The following is a 20,986-nucleotide window of genomic DNA, read 5'->3' as shown; positions in this document are numbered from 1 at the left end:
CCCCTTCCGAAAGGAATAAAAGATGGCCGCCGCCGATCGCTCAGGCACTCGACACTCGCACCTGACGGAGAGCATGGGTTTATTTGTGTGTAATAGAAGTTTTTTACGCGGCCGTGTAACGTCTTCGAGCGATTTCAGCACGTTTACAACCCCGTTCTGCCTACTTTTCTTTGCTGAGGATCCGTTTTAGCGTCCTTCTTAAGCTTCCGTTGCAGGCCGCCGTGATTGTCGACGAGCCATCGCAAGCTAGGTAAGGGAAAGCGGACCAATCGGAGACGCCGGTACCACCCTCTTCATCCGGTTATCGATTTTCACTGCGCTGGCTCGGCCCCATCGAATCCCTCTCCACTTGAGCATGCTCCTTGCCTCTTGTCAGCCAATTAGATAAGACAAGCTGCTCAGTGTAGGCGATGTCATTCGTTTTTCAAGCAAACGAAAGCGGCGTCCTATGAACGAGGAGAGCGTTTGATTGGTCCGTTCGGACAAGCCTGCGGGTGACCGCCCGATGCTTGCATCGGCGGTTACGCAAATTTGACGTCAGGAGATTGGAATAAAAACACATTGGAATAGTTTTACGTTATAGGGACCCTGCGCAGTACCGAGAGCAGTCACGCTACCTCCATTCGAAGCAGCAATGAACAGAATACAGAGGCTTCTTCTATAACTAGCGAATAAGTTAAAAGTGCCTTGCAAGACATGAGGGGGGAAAAGAGGCTGGAGAAGCTGGAATAAGACTCGAAGTAATCACAGATGGAGGAGATATCATGCTCGAAAAGCGTGCAGCTCGTTATACAAGATTTCTCACCACTTCAAAGCTTCCAGAGAACTAGAAGAATGCCAACAATATACTAATCCACGAAAAGTGAGAAGTTAAAGAACTGAAAAATTATAGGTCCCTAAGCTTACTTCAGCACCAGATACAAAAAGAGAGATAAGCTATAGGAAGTCAAGTTAAGGAAATGCTGGAAGACGATGTAATTCAGTCGTCGGCAAGTCCGTGGTCGTCGCCTGTGGTACTTGTTAAGAAAAAGGACCAGACCTTGCGCATCTGCACTGATTATCGAAAACTGAACGCCGTCACAAAGCGGGATGTGTACCCACTTCCAAGAATCGATGACACTCTAGATAGACTACGAGATGCCAAATTCTTTTCCTCCCTGGACCTCAAAAGCGGGTACTGGCAGATAGAAGTGGACGAACGAGATTGTGAAAAGACGGCGTTTGTGACGCCAGACGGACTATATGAGTTCAAAATGCTTCCATTCGGCCTTTGTTCCGCACCTGCCACATTTCAGCGCATGATGGACACTGCTCACCGGTCTGAAATGGCAAACCTGTCTCGTTTATCTTGACGATGCCGTGGTTTTTTCTACTACCTTCGAGCAGCATGTAGAACGACTGCGGGCTGTGATGAAAGCTATTAGATCAGCAGGTGTGACGGTAAAACCGCAGAAATGTCATTTCGGCTTTCGCGAGCTTCTTTTCCTCGGCCATGTCATCAGTTCAGGAGGCATTCGCCCGGACCCCGAAAAGACTGCGGCAGTGGAGAAATTTCCAAAACCAACCGACAAAAACGATCTTAGGCGATTGTTAGGACTTTGTGCCTATTACAGACGCTTCGTCAAAAAGTTTTCAAGGATCGCCAAACCACTAACGCGTCTAACAAAGGAAGAGGCGCCTTTCGTCTGGTTGAATGAGCAGGATAATGCTTTCAATGAGCTCCGAAAGTGTCTTCAGAACCACCCGGTTCTTGGTCATTTCAACGAGGAAGCCGAAACTGATATTCACACATACGCAAGCAATTTAGGCCTCGGTGCCGTCCTCATTCAGTGGCAAAACGGAGAGGAACGAGTCATTGCGTATGCTAGTCGAACACTTTCGAAGGCTGAGGTGAACTACTCAGCGACAGAAAAAGAATGCCTCGCGGTGATATGGGCCATCAGCATGTTTGGACCATACTTATATGGCCGACCATTCCAAGCTATCAGCGACCATCATTCGTTGTGCTGGCTGGCGAATCTCAAAGACCCATCTGGACGGCTGGCAAAATGGAGTATACGGCTGCAGGAATACGATATAACGGTCGTATACAAGTCCGGTCACAAGCACAGTGATGCAGATTGCTTGTCACGTGCACCGATTGAATACACGGAATCTACGCTTAGGGAAAATGAACAGGATTGCCCGTTCCTAGGAGCTGTGACAACATCGCAAATGGCTCAGCATCAGCGATCCGATGCGGAGTTACGCCTGCTCATTGATTACCTAGAAGGACATCCTGTCGACATTCCACGAGCTTTTGTCCGCAGCTTGTCGTCGTTCGTCCTGAGAAATAATGTCCTGTACAAAAGAAATCTTGAACACAGTGCAGAGACATTTGTGCTCCTCGTACCTTCAAAGTTACGACTCGAGATATTGGAAGCATGCCACGACGACCCATCAGCAGGACATTTAGGAGTGCGTAGAACATTCGCGCTCATCCACGTGAAGTATTACTGGCCAAAATTATTGAACTCTGTGCAACACTACGTAAGAACCTGCCGGGACTGCCAAAGACGTAAAATACCACCATTCAAGCCAGCAGGTCTCCTACAAGCGATACAGCCACCGGAAACTCAATTCGCACAAGTGAGAATGAACTTACTTGTCCCCTTTCCCACATCGTCATCAGGAAAGCGTTGGATCGTAGTTGCAACTGACTACCTAACTTGATATGCCGAGACAGGGTCTCTTGCCAAGGGAACGGCCAGTGAAGTAGCTGATTTTTTCGTCACTAACATAGTACTACGGCATGTCGCTCCTAAAGTTCTCATCACAGACCGAGGAACCATATTTATTGCCCATTTGACACAGCCCATCACGATATTGACGCACACCAGTCACCGAAAAATCACCCCATATCATCCGCAAACAAATGGACTGACTGAACGACTGAACAGAACGCTCACTGATATGTTGTCAATATACGTGGACATGGAGCACCGAACATGGGACAGGACACTACCGTACGCAACGTTCGCGTACAATACCGCTGTGCAAGAGACGATTCAAATGACACCTTTCCAACTCGTTTTTAGCCGGACCGTCACCACAACCTTTGATGCAATGCTACCAGTAGATGAGACCTTCGAAAATTACACTCACGTCACCGACTTCACACAAAGAGCTGAAGAAGCGCGGCAGCTGGCGCGACACCGCATTAAGCAGCAGCAGTAAACCGACGCGGACCGATACAACTTGCGACGAAGAGACGTCCAGTATGCACCTGGAGACAAAGTATGGGTGTGGACCCCCGTACGGATGCGCGGTCTATCCGAGAAGCTTCTTCGTCGTTATTTTGGCTCGTGTCGGATAATTCGCCGAATTAGTCCATTAAACTACGAAGTTGCTCCAGAAGGTCAAGTAACCTCATCACGACGGCGGCACCAAACAGAAAACGTCCATGTCATCCGAATGAAACCGTACTATGACAGGCAATAACTGTTTCCGCCTACAAACACTGCGAATTCATGACAGTCAAGATACCACCGTCTTCTGTATGAGCATCGGGACGATGCACTCTTGGAAGTGGGACAATGACACAAGATGATTTCAAATTACGCGCGCCAGCCGCCTCCTGCGTCCGTCCAGCGTTTCACTGCTACCTGCGAAAGATAGCGGCAGTGAAGCAGGCAACAGGGCTCGCAAGGCACGCGCAATCGGAGCAAGGTGCAATCAGCGCGGGACACGAGGAAAGAAGAGGTGCGGGTCCCTTACGAAAAGACTGTGGACGTTCTAGTGAGGCTCTCGTTTAGCTGTGTGTCGGGCACAGGTTCGCCCAAGTTAAAGTGATTAAAGCACCGTCACTCAACTGTGCGTTACAGCATTGTATAAAATATTCGCAAACATAATTTCAAATATAATGAAGGCAACAGTTGACTTCATTCAATTAAGAGAACAGGCTGACTTGAGGAAAGGATACTCTACAATGGATCACATCCATGTCATCAATTAGGTAACCGAGAAATCTGCAGAGTACAACCAATCATACATTATGAAAAGACATCTGATGTAGTAAAAATACTAGCAGTCAATGAGGCATTACGTGATCAAGGAGCACGGGAGGAATACGTGAATGTCTTAGGGGATAGCTACAAAGATTCCACAGCTACTTTGGTTCTGCACATGTATAACTTTACCTATCAAGAAAGGGGTAAGACAAGCAGACAATTTCTCCAGTGCTATTCACTGCATGTTTAGAAGTATTCAAATTGTAGTGAAGACGAGGAAGAAGAAGACTGCTCTTGCGTTGGTCGTGCGCGCGATCAGCGTTCGTTTACTGTCGGTGAAACTCGACTGTGCCTAGTGTCTCGTAATAAATCCGCATATTACATTTGGTGGAAGGTGCTGCACTCCCCGACCTCACCCTGGAACTTCGCAGTCGAACTTTGAGAACTCCTCCAACCGCTGCCATGAACAAGGCTCCCAACAATCCGCTTGGAGCATCCGCCGCTCCTATCATGTGCGGCGCCGTCCAGCGGCAGCGGGACCCTCCTGTTTTTAGCGGATCAGGTGAGACTGACGTGGAAGATTGGCTCTCTACCTACGAGCGCGTCATTGATCCCAAGTTGGATGGCCCGACAAAGCTACATGCCGTCACCTTCTATCTTGCTGACGTAGCAAACCTGTGGTTCCAGAATCATGAGCGGGAACTGCAAACCTGGTCCGCTTTCAAAACAGCATTCGCGGAAGTTTTCATTCGCCCAGCCTTGCGAAAAATCCGTGCTGAACAGCGCCTGCGCCAGCGTGCTCAACAGCCCGGCGAGACTTACACCAGCTACAAGAGGATGTCGTGGATATTTGCGCCCGCGTCGATTCCACTATGAGTGAAGAGGACATGGTGAAGCACATCCTCAATGGCATCGAGGACGACGCATTTCAAGTGCTCCTGGCGCGAAACCCTACTTCTGTCGCTACTGTCGTCACTCTTTGCCAGAGCATCGATGAGCTGCGTTGACAACGGGTCCTTTCGCGCAGCGCTGTTGCACATGGCGACTCTCTCTCAGGCCTTACGCTTTGCTAGCACTCCACGCCAGCGGCATCGCTCTCTGTTGAGATTAAAGATTTTATTCGTGAGGAGGCGGCGCGCCAGCTGTCTACGCTGCCTCTCAACTATCTACCTCCCCAGTTTGGCACATCTCTGACTGCTCCCATTAGGCGGAGGGAGGAAGAAGTCGACTAGTGCGGACGCTTTGACATCGGCTCCAGCTTTCATCAATATTTTCTTGTGGGTCTCCCTGCGAAACCGGGCGAGTTATGCCTTAATCGACGTGGCACGTCAAGAGGACTCTGCCAATACCGGATTTTCGTCGGTGGGAGGACATTTTGCCGTTCTGCGAGTGTTTGAAACACGGCGAGGGTAGGCTTAGGCCTACTCCCGCGCATGTGGGACTTTGAATCCAGGATGGACATTGTGGAAGGAGAAGAGATTAGTCAAGAAGAGGCATGCGACGCGGGATGGAAGGTGGCGTACGGCCGCCGGCCCGGCAGGCGCAGGGAAGAATATTCTTCGGGTCAAGACGGTGGAATTACAAGTGGCAGACGGAGGGACGGCGGCCGCACCGCCGCACCACGCGACGCGATACGACGTGTCACCGCTGCTTCCAGGCTGCCTCGACTGCCGAGGGACACTTTTCGCATTGTCAGACCCCGCGACGGCCTGAATGTCAACAAGATCAGTAAAATACGCTTTGAGCAAGCCTTGGCCATGGCGGCATCCTTGGCTCCGGCCGCAATCGAAGAGGACACGATGTGTCCCAATGGAGTTCAGAACATTTTTGTCGTGTGTACTCCTCACGAGAAAAACGCGGACGCGTACCCCCGAGTGCAGCAAATCAGGCTCGGTGAAGGCCCATTTGGGGTGGCGGCGTACCTGGCCCCACCCGAGAATACGTGTAGAGGAGTTATAAGAGGAGTCGACGTGGAAGTCAGCGAGGCTCAACTCAGAGCGAGGATTGTAAATAATCGGAATCCGGGCGCTTTGGAGGCCAGGCGGATCAAGAACACTACAGCGGTGGTGGTAGTTTTCGAGGGAATGAGGGTGCCCAACTACGTGGCATGCGGCGCGAGCATGTTTCGCTGCACGCTGTACCGACGCCACACGGAAGTCTGCTACGGTTGCGGAGGACTGGGCCACCGGGCTGACGTATGTCCCAACCCGGGAAGCAAGTGGTGTCGCACCTGCGGCAAACGATCGCCGGCGGAAGATCACCAGTGCGATCCGCAATGCACGTTGTGCGGTGGCCCGCACCCCACAGCGGCCAAAGAGTGTAGGGACAAATTTCAAGTTTCATATATCGTCAGAAGAAGACGACGGCAGCGGCGTCGACGCGCCGAGCAGCTGAAGCTGGGAACCGACGTCATCACGGCGGGCGGCAGGAGCCGCTCGCGTACGCCAGCTGTGCAGGAGCGCAGCACCGGAAGAAGCCGCTCTCGCACGCCAACTGCGCAGAAGCGCGGCGCAATCAGGCAGCGCTTCAGATCAAGAGGGCACTCGGTGTCCAGCGTGCGGGTCCAGGAGGAGCCTACCTGGGCGGATCGTGTCAAAGGGAAGAAGAAGAAGGAGCTACAGAGACCCACGGAGGTAACGCGGTCGGCTTCGCCAGAGCATGGTAATAGGTCGCACGTGGACGCATTACTTAAGGAAGTTAAGGAGCTTAGAGAGGAGGTACGCCGACTCAAAGCGGCCAAGGCAAATCCAAAGTCCATTGAAGTAGAGGCGAGCAGCCAGACGCCACAGGTAGTCGAACATATACCCCGCGTAGGGCTCACTAAAGCAAAGCGTAAGGCCCCCCTTCCTAACAACGAGAGCGACTCGGAAACGTCTGAGGGAGAGGTCCAGCAAAGAAAGATGCTGGAGGAACTACTTAGGATAAGTAAAGAAAATCAGGAAAGCGTAAAGCTTTTGGTTCAAAGAGTGACCATACTAGAAAAAAGGGCGGCGATTAAGGCCAAAGCCAAGGTCCGAGCGCAAAGCAAGGCAGTGAATCACTCCGAGGTTGCTCCGGCTGTGGAGCAAGGTATGTTGTAGCATCATGGCGGGTGATCACAAAGAGGTGGTAATAAGGCAGTGGAACTGCGCTAGTTTTCAAAGGCGCAAGGCTCCGCTACGGCAACTTTTGGCGAATGAGGTGGAAAAACCGCAGATTTTGTTATTACAGGAGACACTATGCGACGATCCTACCCTTTCTGGCTTCAACACTGTGTCGGTCAGGAACGAGGGAGGCAGAGGACTAGCTACGATGATAAAAAAATCTAGCCTTTATTGAACATCCAATCCAATCTGGACGGGGTAAAATGGAGGCCCTTTTCGTGGAGGTTATACCACATGGGCGTCTCAAGCAGAGCGTCTTTGTGCTTAAGGAAGCTTTAGCTCGGGCCCAACTCCGACGTGGCCTATTCAAATACATGTAAAACGCAAAAACGTTTTTATGAGATAAGCCCTGGACCGATTTTAATAAAATTTGTTGCACTTGAAAGAGAAAGTTAAATTCTAGTGACTGTTGTAAGCGCAATTTCGATTTAGGGCTAGAATATTCTTAAAAAGATTTTCAAATATTTCACCGTTTGAAAAATATAGAAGCACGAAGTTTACAAATTCATAGCTCTGCATTGAGAACAGATATTGCGGTTATGTAAACGTCATCCATTAGATCATTCAAAGCGGACAAATTCGATATGTCATTTTACATCTTACGTAAATTTGTTACGTAGATTACAAGGGTTGTGCAAAAGTTGTATTTCCACATTACTAATTTTTTTATATTCATGTGCAACATATCGATTTTGTCCGCTTTATATGTACTATTAGATACAATTCACAGAATTGCATTATCATTTTTTGCTGTTGAGTTACAGAGTTGTAAACTTGATAGCTTTGTTTCTTGAAAATTTTCAATTTTCGCCAATTTTTAATGAAAAATTGACAACCTAACTCAAAAATTCGAAACCAACAGTCACTAGATTTTAAGTTTTTCTTTTACATGCAACAAACCTCGTCAAATTCGGTGCTGTGGTTGCCGAGAAAAACCAATTCTCCTTTTACATGTATTTAGATAGGAGCACCCGAGCTAAAGCTTCCTCTTAATGTCTATAGCCCGCCGTCGGACCAGAGACAGACATTTAACTCCCTGCTTAGGAAGGCGACTTCGATAGCCAAACAATCCCCTCTGATAGTTGCTGGGGACTTTAACGCTCCTCATAATGCATGGGGCTACGTCAGACGGACTGTAAAAGGAGAGAACCTGGCTAGGATCCTGGATGATCTTGCGTTTTCGGTAATTACTGACCCGGGGTTCCCCACTAGGCTGGGCACGTCAGTTGCGCGAGATACAACGCCTGATTTGGCCTGTGTAAGAAACGTAGGTAACGTAACGTGGGCCAATAAGCAGGAGAACCTGGGCAGTGACCACTTCATAGTAGCGGTAACATTAACGGTGGAAGCCCGACCCGCCAGGGTATATCGAGTCACGGACTGGGAGGAGTTCAGGAAACTTAGGAAGGAGCGAACGAGCACATTTTCCTCGTTTGACGAGGCCATCGAATCGCTAACGGAGGACGTCGAGAGGGCTACTAAGGTAGTACAAACAGAAGCGGAGGTCCTAAGAATGAATCCGCACCTAGCGCATCTGCTGGAGGCGAAATTGTCAATTCTGATGAGGTGGACAACACAAAGGTTAAATGGTAGGCTGAGGAAAAAGGTTGCGGAGCTTAATAGAGAGATTGAGAGATATTGTGCGGAGCTCAATAGGCTACAATGGGACGAGGTCTGCGCGGCAGTAGACGGGTCCATGCGCTCAGGAGGGAAGTGGAACCTCCTCAAGCACCTCCTGGGTGACTCGCAGACAAAGCATAATCAAAGGCAAATACTTAATAAACTCATTCACTGGCACAAACAGGAGGCAGGTACTGAAGAGTCACTTTTGAATGCGATCGCGGATAGATACCTTCCTATAGGGCCGACGCAGGAAGATGATTATCCGCAGATCGAGTGCGCGAGGGTAGAGGAACTGGACGCGCCTTTCACAGAATCAGAGATCAGGGCGGTGATCTACAATTTAAACAGCAGATCAGCCCTGGGTCCGGATAAAGTTTCTAACAGGCTATTACGAAACCTGGACGATAACGCAGTGGAACTACTTACTAAGGAGGTCAACAGGGTATGGGAGACAGGACAGGTGCCTGACGGATGGAGGTCGGCTATAGTGACACTCATCCCTAAACCAGGAAAACCCCTTCATTTGGACAACATGAGGCCAATATCACTAATCTCGTGCATAGGCAAGGTAGCGGAGCACGCGATCTTGAACAGTGTTTCCGGGTACATAGAGCGCAGAAACCTCTTCCCACACAATATGGTTGGTTTTCGGCCCGGCCTATCGACGCAGGAGGTTCTGCTAATGCTAAGGAAGCAAATCTTTGATAGTGGCACCCGAGACGTGAGAGGGATTCTCGCCCTGGATCTCACTAAGGCGTTCGACACAGTGTTTCATAGATACATTCTGCAAGCCACGGCCGGGATAGGCCAGGGAGTCAAATTCCAGGCCTTTGTCAGGTCGTTTCTCATGAATAGAACTGCTACTATTCAGGTGGGGCAGATTCGGTTGAGCGTGTACGGATTGGGAGCTCGGGGTACCCCTCAGGGATCAGTCATCTCGCCACTGCTCTTCAATATAGTCATGAAGGGTCTATCAGATAGGCTGGGCGGCCTCCAGGGCATAAGTCACGCACTTTACGCAGATGACATCACGATCTGGTACCCAAGGAGCTCCCTAGCTGAAATGGAGCAAGCTCTACAAGCGGCCTTGGATGAGACGGAGGCTTACCTCGCGGACACGTGTCTCAAGCTGTCTACGAGTAAATCGGAGCTGTTGCTTTACAGACCCGCAAGGCAACGGGTTCGAGGTCTGACACCCCTCAACCAGCTACCCATGGCATTATACGCGAATAATGGGCAAAAAATTCCTAGAGTCGACTCAGTTAAGATCCTAGGCCTGCTTATAGACGCGAGGGGCTGTAATGCCAGGACAATTACCCACGTTACAGCCAAAACAGAGAATATGTTGCGGCTAATTGCTAGGGTGTCCAACCGAAAGAAGGGGTTAGGTGAAGACAACCTCCTTCGGATGTACAACGCGTTTCTCATGAGCCATATTAACTATGTGGCGTCAGCTCTAGTGTGGACAAAAACGGAAAAGACCAAATTAAATACACTCATGCGCAAGAGCATCAAGAAAGTGCTAGGCTTGCCTATTGCCACGATCTCCGACAGGCTAGATCAACTCGGTATGCACAATAGCATAGACGAGATCATAGAGGCACAGGTCACTGCCCAGGTGGTTAGGCTATCGTCGACCCAAGCTGGCAGGGGAATTCTCGACGAGGTTGGCATGGCTCCTAGGATATTGGAGGACCGGCGTATAACATTGACACGAGAAACGAGGGCGACCTACCTAATGAGGCCCTCCTCGCGGAACGTACATCCGCAGCATAACGAGGGTAGACGTAAAGCCCGTGCACGAGCCATATTGAAGAAAGTTAGAGATGACAGAGACTCCGCGGTCTTTGTCGATGCGGCGCAGTACGGGAACAGGAGAGTGTTCGCGTTATCGGTTGTAGACGGGCGGGGGGTGCTTCGGTCCTCGGCCTCGGTCAGAGCGGCCACGGCGAGTATAGCAGAGCAAATTGCGGTTGCGCTGGCCTTGTGTGACCCAGAGCGTTCCTACATTTACACCCACTCGAGAGAAGCAATCAGAGCTTTCGAGTCGGGTAACCTCGCACGAGAAGCGGCCTCTATTTTGGAAAAAAGGGGCTTGCCCCGGTTTTCATTATATCACGTGGTTCCCCGCACATATGGGGACGAACGTTCTCGAGGGATTCCCAAACCTCAAAGAGCTTGCCCATGACCGTGCGCGAGAACTCACGCGCCGCGAAGGTCTGGAGGCTCCGGAGGGGCAGGAAGGGACTCAGCAGAACGATCCACTCCTCACATTTAATGAAATTACTAAACGTTACCAACTTGGTCGGAGAATTTATCCTCTGCCTCACCCGAAGCTCAGTAGAGGTCAGTCAGCTACACTTAGAATGCTGCAGACGGGATCTTTCCCGTCGCGGGGATTCCTCAATAGGATGTACTCGCATGTGGACCCTAGTTGTCCCGACTGCACTGAAACCTTTTGCTCAATGGCTCACATGCTCTGGCGATGTCCCGCGTTGCCTAACGACTTCCTCTCCAGCGAGGCCGAATGGGAGGAGGCCATCAGAAGCACGGTACTCCGAAAGCAAGCCCAGGCTATCCAGAGGGCCCAGGAAAGAGCGGAGCGTCACGGCGTTCTATACTTTACGTGGGCGCGGCCAGCGGCTACAATGGCCTCCCGTTAGGAGGTCCTGACAGTAGCTCCCCCGGATTAAATAAAGTTCGTTGTCTGTCTGTCTGTCTGTCTGTCTGTCTGTCTGTCTGTCTGTCTGTCTGTCTGTCTGTCTGTCTGTCTGTCTGTCCCATTAGGCGGACCATTCGCGAGAAACTTGCTGGGTCTTTACCTAAGTTCAACCCTGCCCTCCCGTGGCTGCACCTCTGATCTATGCCGAAGTCGCCGCATGACCTGCGCCGCCGACGTTAGCGTTTCCTGCGCCAATACGACTTCAAGCTGCACCTCCTCCCACGTCGCCTCCAATTCCGTCTCGACGCCCAGTTCAGACCCCTTGGCGTACACGCGACAACCGGCCCACATGCTTTGCTTGCGGTATCGAAGGCCATGTCGCACGCTTCTGCCGTCGTCGCATGCCACCTGCTAACGCTGCTGTCGCAACGCCTGGATATGGCTATTCCGACGATACTACCGGGCATGTGATGCTTCCCAAACCAGAGTTCTCGCCGCCTCCACGACGCCCTGTCGGCACCCATCGGTCGCCATCACCGCGTCGATGCTCGCTTTCCTTCTTGCGTCGCCGCGAGTCACCTAGCGAGGGAAACTAGTTGCTAAAGTTCCGCAGACACGAACTGCAAGCTTCGCGACTTCTACAAGGCCTGCACAGTCGCCACGCAATTTATTGGATGTTTTGGTCGAAGGAACCGCCGCAATTGCGCTTATTGATACCGGGGCTGCAGTGTCTGTTATCGACGAAAAGCTTTGTCGTAACCTCCGCAAGGTCACAACGCCGTTGTCTGGCATGCTTCTACGCGCCGCGACTGCGCAGCATATAGACCCGCTTCCTCAATGTACTGCAAGGGTGATCATTGACGGCATTGTCTATGTTGTCGAAGTTTTCGTGTTGTCTTCATGTTCACATGACATCATTCTCGGCTGGAACTTCTTGTCTCACCCTTGTGCCATCATCGACTGTGCCCGAGCCGTAGTGGCGTTTTTCCCGCTTGCCGATTCCCCGCTGCCGGATTCTTCTGAAGGTAAAGCCTCCAGGCTCACCGTTGTGTCCGATACCGACAAACCACCCGAAATGTCTGTGCTTGTGCCCGTCTCTTATTGCTCTACCGCGCCAAACGCTACATTACTTTTTACACCGTCGCCTATTTTGCTACGTCGCAAGGCCCTACCTCTCCCTTTTGCTGTCCTCACCACTACATCTGGATTATCCTCTATGCTTGTGTGTAACTCGTCTCACTATCCTGTGACCTTACTGCGCGGCGAATCACTAGGTCGTGTTCAGCCCCTTGACCCGCTTCACATTCTCGATGCTTCCGATGACACGGCCTGTTCTCAGCTCGACGCCCTCACTTCTCCCGTGCTGTGCATGTCATCATCATCGTTGTCGTCGTCGTCGTCGTCAGACGTTTTTGAATCTGTCGTAGACGCTGATCTGCCACCTCCATATCGCCAGCAAGTCCTCGCGCTTCTTGAGAATTTTCACTCGTCGTTTGATTGTGAACAACGATCTCTGGGGCGTACGGCAACCGTCACTCACAGCGTACACACTGGTTCCCATCCTCCATTACGCCAGCGACTATACCGTGCATTGGAAGCCGAGTGACGCATCATTGACGAGCAGGTCGACGATATGCTGTACCGTGGCGTCATTCGCCCTTCCCACAGTCCTTGGGCGTCTCCTGTAGTAGTACGCAAGAAGGACGGGTCAATACGCTTCTGTGTGGATTGCCGTCAACTCAACAAGATCACTCGTAAAGATGTCTATCCGCTGCCTCGGATAGATGACGCCCTCGACTCCTTACTAGGCGCGGAGTACTTCTCATCTTTCGATCTTCGCTCCGGCTATTGGCAAGTGCCGATGGCAGAAGATGACTGCGAGAAGACAGCTTTCATCACGCCCGATGGCTTGTACGAATTTACCGTAATGCCATTCGGGCTCTGCAACGCGCCCGCTACTTTCGAGCGTATGATGGACACCATCCTTCGTAATTATAAATGGAAAACATGTCTGTGCTACCTTGATGATAATCTGGTGTTTTCGGCAGATTTCCCGACCCATCTTGTTCGCTTGCGTGAGATACTGACCTGCCTCACCTCTGCTGGCCTCCAACTCAACACCAAAAAGTGCCGTTTTGCTGCCCGCAAGTTAACAATATTGGGACACGTTGTATCGAAGGACGGTGTGCTTCCTGACCCAGCCAAATTTCGCGCGGTTGCAGAGTTTCCGATGCCCACTACTCTTAAGTCGCTCCGCAGCTTTATAGAGCTCTGCTCTTACTTTCGCGTTTTGTGTGCAATTTTGAAACTATCATCACACCATTGACCAATTTGCTTACCGCTACCAACGGCATCTTTGCGTGGTCAACTTCCTGTGACGGAGCCTTCAAGCAACTACGTCGTCTACTTACTTCGTCACCGATTCTTCGACACTACGATCCCACAGCGCCTACAGAGGTACACACAGACGCCAGCGGCATCGGACTTGGTGCAGTCCTCGCACGACGAAAAGGCGGCTATGATGAGTACATCGTCGCGTATGCAAGCCGCACTTTAAAGAAGGCAGAAGCCAACTACTCAGTAACAGAAAAGGATGCTTGGCCATTATTTGGGATGCCATCAAATTTCGTCCATACCTATATGATCGCCCTTTCGACATTTTCACCGACCACCATTCGCTCTGCTGGCTGTCCTCGTTGAAGGACCCGTCATGTCGCCTAGGCCGATGGGCGCTTCACTTACAAGAATATGACATCCGCGTTGTCTACCGATCGGGCACAAAGCACTCTGACGCCGATGCTCTTTCCCGATCACCGCTACCTTCTGATGTGGCTTCAGTGTCTCCGCTCTTCGCATCCATGTCAGCCTTCAACGTCGCTGACATGCCAGACGAGCAGCGTAAGGATCCCCTTCTTTCAGCTACGCTGAATTTCCTCCACGACCCATCCACCGCACCCTCCTTTCGAACACTTCGTCGCCAAGCCGCTCACTTTGCCGCACGCGACAACGTCCTTTACCGCAGAAATTATTTGCCTGATGGTCGCAAATGGCTCCTTGTGATACCACGACACATGCGTTCTGACATATGCGCTCATTTTCACGCTGCTCCCCATAATGGTCACGCCGGCGTTCTGAAAACGCATACTCGGTTAAGGCAGCGTTTCTACTGGCACGGTATGTATCACTTCGTGCGCCAGTACGTACGCACTTGCACGGCGTGCCAACGGCGTAAAATTCCACAGCGCCCTCCTGGTGAGCTACAGCCGCTGCCCTGCTCGGCTCGGCCTTTCGATCGCGTCGGCATATACCTATACAGGCCACTTCCCTGCAGCTACTCGGGTAACCGATTGATAATTGTAGGCGTTGAGCACTTGACGCGCTACGCCGAGACTGCCGCAGTCCCGGCAGCCTCTGCGCGCGAAGTTGCGTTTTTCCTCTTGCGGAACTTCGTGCTTCGACATGGCGCACGACGAGAACAGCGACAAGGGACGTGTCTTCTTGTCCGAAGTAATCCAAGCCCTTCTCGCTGCATGCAGCGTCGTTCACCGCAAGTCTACAGCCTACCACACGCAAACGAACGGTTTGTCAGACAGGTTCAACCGCGCACTCGGTGACATGTTGACTATTTACGTCACCTCGGACCACAGTAACTGGGACACTGTTTTGCCGTTGGTCACGTATGCCTATATTACGGCCACACAAGCTACCACTGGCCTTTCGTCTTTTTTTCTGCTGTATGGACGAGAGCCCTCGGGTACTATGGACGCACTGCTACCATACCGACCCGACGCTTCCGAATGCACGCCTGTGTCTGAAGCCGCCAAATACGCCGAGGACTGTAGGCCGCTCACGCGAACCTTTACGACCGCTGCTAAAGGTCGTCGAAAGCTACGGCGTGACAGTGGCCCGCTTACACCACTTTTCCCGACTGGTTCCCTTGTTTGGTTGTGGGTCCCGGCTCACAGCCCTGGCCTTTCAACTAAACTGTTTGCACGCTATGATGGCCTCTGCCGCGTCATAGACCGTACCTCCGCTGTCACCTACGTTGTAGAACCTGTGAGACCATCACCCGACCTTAGGCATCGCGGGCGTGACAGGGTTCATGTCAACCGACTTAAGCCGTACTATGGCCCCCTCATCGTACCTACGCCGTAAGTCACCAGGATGGTTCCTCTTCTCTCCCGGAGGCCAATGTAGTGAAATGGCGGAAGATGAAGACGGCTCTTGTGTCGGTTGTGCGCGCGATCAGCGTTCGTGTACTGTCGGTGCAACTAGAGTGTGTCTAGCGTCTCGTAATAAATCTGTATATTACAAAACTATTAAACTGGGAAGGCTTAGAAGCGAAGATCAATGGCGAATACCTGAGCAACCTTCGGTTTACAGATAACATTGTCCTGTTCAGCAACACTGGGGACGAATTACAACAAATGATGGAGCACCTCAAGATAGTGTTAGAGTGGGCTTGAAGATCAAAATGCAGAACACAAAGATAGTGTTCAATAGCGTTGCAAGGAAACAAGAGTTCAGGATCGCCAGTCAGCCTCTAGAGTCTGTGAAGGAGGAGGTTTATCTAGTTCAATTGTTCACAAGGGATCCTGATTATGAGAATAGAATTTAAGAAGAATAAGAATGGGTTGGAGGGCATACGGGGCACTGGGACTCATTGACTGGGAGCTTGCGACTATCACTGAAAAGAAGGGTGCACAATCACTGCATTCTAGAGGTGCTAACATATGGAGCACAAACTCGGAGGTTGAAAAAGAAGCTCGAGAACAAGTTAAGGATCGCGCAAAACGCGATGCAACGAGAAATGTTGAGCATAACGTTAAGATGCAGGTTTTGGACAAGAGGGCAAACGGGAAAAGCCGCTCTTCTGGTTGACATTCAGAGAAATAGTTCTACTTAAGTTGAGGACGACACAATGAGCTATGAAAGGTAGAATGATAGGTGTAACGTTAAGGGATAAGAAAAGAGCAGACTGGGTGAGGGAACAAACTCGAGTTAATGAAATCTTAGTTGAAATCAAGAAAAAGAAATGGGGGGGGGGGCATGGGCAGGACATTTAATGAGGAGAGAAGCTAACCCATGGCCATTAAGGGTTACGGATTGGATTCCAAGGGAAGGGAAGCGTAGCAGGGGGCGGCAGAAGGTTAGGGGGGCGGATGAGATTAAGAAGTTTGCAGAGACGACATGGCCACAATTAGTACATGACCGGGGTAGTTGGAGAAGTATGGGAGAGGCATTTGCCCTGCAGTGGGCGTAACCAGGCCGATGATGATGATGAAGAGAAAAAAATCCAATTGGACAGGTCATGTAATGCGTAGGACGGATAACCGCTGGACCATTAAAGTTACAGAATGGGTACCAAGAGAAGGAAAGCGCAGTCGAGGATGGCAGAAAAAGAGGTGAGGTGATGAAATTAGGAAATTTGCAGGCGCAAGTTGGAATCGCTTGGCGCAGGACAGGGGTAATTGGAGACCGCAAGGAGATACCTTCGTCTTGCAGTGGTCATAAAATAGGCTGCTGTTGCTGTTGCTGCTGCTGATGACGACGAGCTCCTGGGTGTAAATAATGTGTCCGGGCAATCCCTGCTTAGCAACCCCGACTACAAGTAGGTGCAGATGACGCGTAGCTCGAAGGGCATCAGGGATACAAGTTAGGAGGGCTTGCTAGGATACGTCCCAGCGAAATGCTGTCGCACAAAATAGAATCGAGATTTTTTGTAAGCGAAAACTTGCCATCTTTTATGGCGATGCCTCATGGCCTCAATTCACAAGTGTACCAGGTACGCCTAATGCTAACGATTGATTATTAAACGATGAAATGACAGGCTAGATGATGAAGAAATTTAGATGCATTTAGATGGTCACAGCAATGCACAATATATTTACTAAAGTAATAGCAAATAAATAAAATAATAGCAACACAATAGAGAAGCAAAGAAAAGCAGGCTCGATTTACAAACAGTTTGAAACAATACACAGGCCCTATTATGTGAAACTATGCCCATCTGTTTTTATTCCAATCTCTTGACGTCAACTTTGCGTAACCACCAAAGCAAGCATCTGGCGGTCACTCGCAGCGTTATTGACGGATGCCAATGAAACGTTCTCCTCGTTTTATCGGAGGTCACTTTTGTTTGCCTTCAAAGCGAATAGCATCGCCTACCTTGACAATGTTTTTTTTTGAAATATAGTTAGCTGACGAGAGGCGAGGAGCATGCAGAAGTGGATAGCGCATCCGTGAGGCCAGGCTAGCTTAGTGAAAGCAAATAACCGAATGAGGAGGCCAGTTCCGGCGTCGACGATCGACCAACTTCTTCCTAAAATTTCGGTATCTAGCAGAAAGTCTTGCCGACGTGTAACCGAAGGGTACAAAAGCCGCTAAAACGTACACTCAGTAAATAAAGGTTGACAGAGCGGTGTCGTGTACGAACCGGAAGGGCTCGACAACGCTATCCGCAGCGCAAATGTTTTTATTATACACAAATAAATCAATTCTCTCCGGTAGCTTCGAGAAACCACTGCCAGAGTGATTGGCGAGCAGCCATATTCTATTCATATCGGAACGGTAAAGTCCCCGGCTATTCTTAAAAAAAAAACAGATTTTTTGGGGATATTATAGCCTCCTTAATGCGTACACATTATTTCTAAGTGGTGAGTTTTTAGCGTTTCATGGTGTGACAGACAGGTGAACAGGGCTCAGCCCAAAACCTTTTGATCAATAGCGAAAGGCTGACGATGAAGAACGCGCCAGAATCGGAAATAATATTTTTTTCGGTCTAATTATGCATAGTAATTGCATACAAGTGTTATCAGGTGAGCAGCTTTCGTGGTTTTCCTGACGTCGCCTGAAAGACAAGCGAAGTGGGCGTGGCCCGAATTTTTTTTGTAACGAATTGTGGAGGTCTGATTGAAGAAATGGAACAGAACTGCTTGGAAAAACTTTAAGTTATAGCACCTTAGGTCACATTCATTCCAGGAAAAAATAACCTAGAAGGTTGAGGAATATACACATCTGAATGTCCTTCACCGATTACGAAAAGCTTTTGATTAAATATAGACATCAGCAATCGTTGAAGCGTTGCGCAGTTAAGAAAAAGAAAACGAACTTAGACGTCACACCAAATATTTTCAAAGTCACCGCAGCTACTAAACTACAAAAAAAGTACCAGTTGAGGAGGCCTGTCAGGCAAGGAGACAATACGTTCATTTTTATTTACTGTATACGTCAAAAACGTAAAAACAAGATTCCGCAACTTGCAGCTGGTTGCACTCTTTCAAACGTGCACAGTTGACAAAGCTACATAAGCGGTAAATTACTATTCATTTAGAAGACCACTCACAAATACTGAACTGAAAAGTTACTTGTTTTGTGTGTGTGCGTCTGTGCATAAGCGAGCATTTCCAGCTGCATATGTTCAGCCTACATTACGGTCCTTGCCCGGCCCGAACATGCAGAAAACGGCGTTGTACAATTTCGACACATATAGCCCATACCTTACAGCTGTGATCGAATGCACTGTAACCGCTAGACACGGTGAATGTACGAGATAACTTAGTAGCTTCCCAGTGCGCCTTCCCAGCTGTGTCGTGCATCCATGGATCCGCTAATCGAGGTAAAGGGTTTTTAAAGCGTTTAACTCTCCTTGTAAGCTAATTGCCATTTCTTGTGACATGTTTAAACTGTTTGGTAGACCTATTACCGAAGATAGTGAAAGCTAACATAGCTGCCAAACCGGCACTGGTACGGTACCACCGTGCTTAGGTACCGGTGGTACCTCACGGTGACATGGTGATATGAGGAGATTGCTTCCCTCGTGACAACTATCGTTTTGAGACGCTGTCGTATGAGATGCTGCATGGTGTTCCGAACATGTCCTTGAGGAAGTCGCGCTCTATGTACCGTTTGGCTCCCGCATACAAATAAGGCACGGTGGTATTTTAGGAAAACCGTCCACTGCACATAGTGCAACATAGAACGACAGAAAGCTGAGCTAGTTGGTAAGGATTCATTATGCAAAATAGAAGTGAGGCGTGCAGACAGGACACAAGAGTAGAGAAGTGGACAACACGAACGCCGACTATCAACTGAAGGGAGCACCGAGGCGAAAAAAGAAAGAAGACTCAAAACTCATCTGCGCATGCTCATGAATGGTAACACCACGTGTAAATCGGGTACACGTGCCGGTCTGCGTGAGAGATAACTGTTAAGGCACTTAATCTCTTCCTTATGTAAAGTAATCGAAGGCTGACTCACGCACGCACTTCCACCATTATAGATATGCCATGCCTCTACCATAAGACGCGTTTCTTCATTCTTATGCCTGTACAATATCGCGCATTCATCTAACTCTGGCGTGCAGTTACAATCTCGGCAATATAGCAAAAGATTAGAAGGCGATCCACCGGTTAACGACCTTTTATGTTCCATTAGCCTCTGGTTGATACACCGTCCCGTTTGCCCTACGTAAAACTGGCCACAGCTAAGGCGAATTTTATACACCACACCCATACGACAGTCAGTAAAACTGTTGTTCTTATTGTGCTTCACTGGACAAATATCTGTTCGTTTTTTGCCTTTTACCCGCTCCTTTTTATTCTGTACGGCAGCGCATATCTTGCCTAGCTTATTGGGAGCAGCGAAAGCAACGTTAACATCATAGCTACTAGCAACTTTTTTAAGCCTGTGCGACACTGAATGAATATACAGAATAGCCACTAGTATTCCTTATATTCTTTCAATGTACTTGAAGTCGACGTTGATTGGGTGGAGAGATGGCGTTTTTCTGCAGAAATCAGGCATTTGTATTGGCTCAAAAGTTGCCCCTATTCTTAGCAACCTTTACCAGAGTAAGGTTGACAACTGCTTAGAGAAAGCCTTAGGTGATAGCGTTATCAAGATATTTCGTTACGTTGATGATTACCTGATTTTCTGTAATAGGGAAGAATTCGATTCCGCTGCTACCTCAGTAAGTCAGCAATTTAAACTTTATGGGGGAGGAATAAAGTTTACGAAGGAATTTCCTCAGCGACGCGTAATTCAGTTTCTTGACATTTCCTCGATCTTCGAACAAAATCATGTTTGTTGGCAGTACTCCCCAAGACCTTCGAAGCGGTTGCTAAACTTTCAATCCAAGCATTCTAATTTAGTAAAAAACGGAATTGCCATGTCGCGCCTTAAGTCTTCCCTCACCAGATCCTGCATGCACAATATGAGCGCCAGTTTTAATGTGCAGGTCCGGCGCCTATTAGAAGCAGGTTATCCTAGTGTAGCGGTGGCCACTGTGGCTTAGCGCCGAAAGAAGTCGGTTTCGAGAGGAACGGACGTGATTACAGAAAGCAGTAATAGCAAAAAAAAGGAGTAGTGGCTATTCCCTATATTCATTCAGTGTCGCACAGGCTTAAAAAAGTTGCTAGTAGATATGATGTTAATGTTGTTTACACTGCTCCCAGTAAGCTAGGTAAGATATGCGCTGCCGTACAGAATAAAAAGGAGCGGGTAAAAGGCAAAAAACGAACAGATATTTGTCCAGTGAAGCACAATAAGAACAACAGTTTTACTGACTG

Source organism: Dermacentor variabilis, chromosome 7 (assembly GCF_050947875.1).
Source record: "Dermacentor variabilis isolate Ectoservices chromosome 7, ASM5094787v1, whole genome shotgun sequence".
In the NCBI taxonomy this organism is placed as follows: domain Eukaryota; kingdom Metazoa; phylum Arthropoda; class Arachnida; order Ixodida; family Ixodidae; genus Dermacentor; species Dermacentor variabilis.
The sequence above is the reverse complement of the archived record's forward strand: the minus strand, read 5'-3'. Positions refer to the sequence as shown.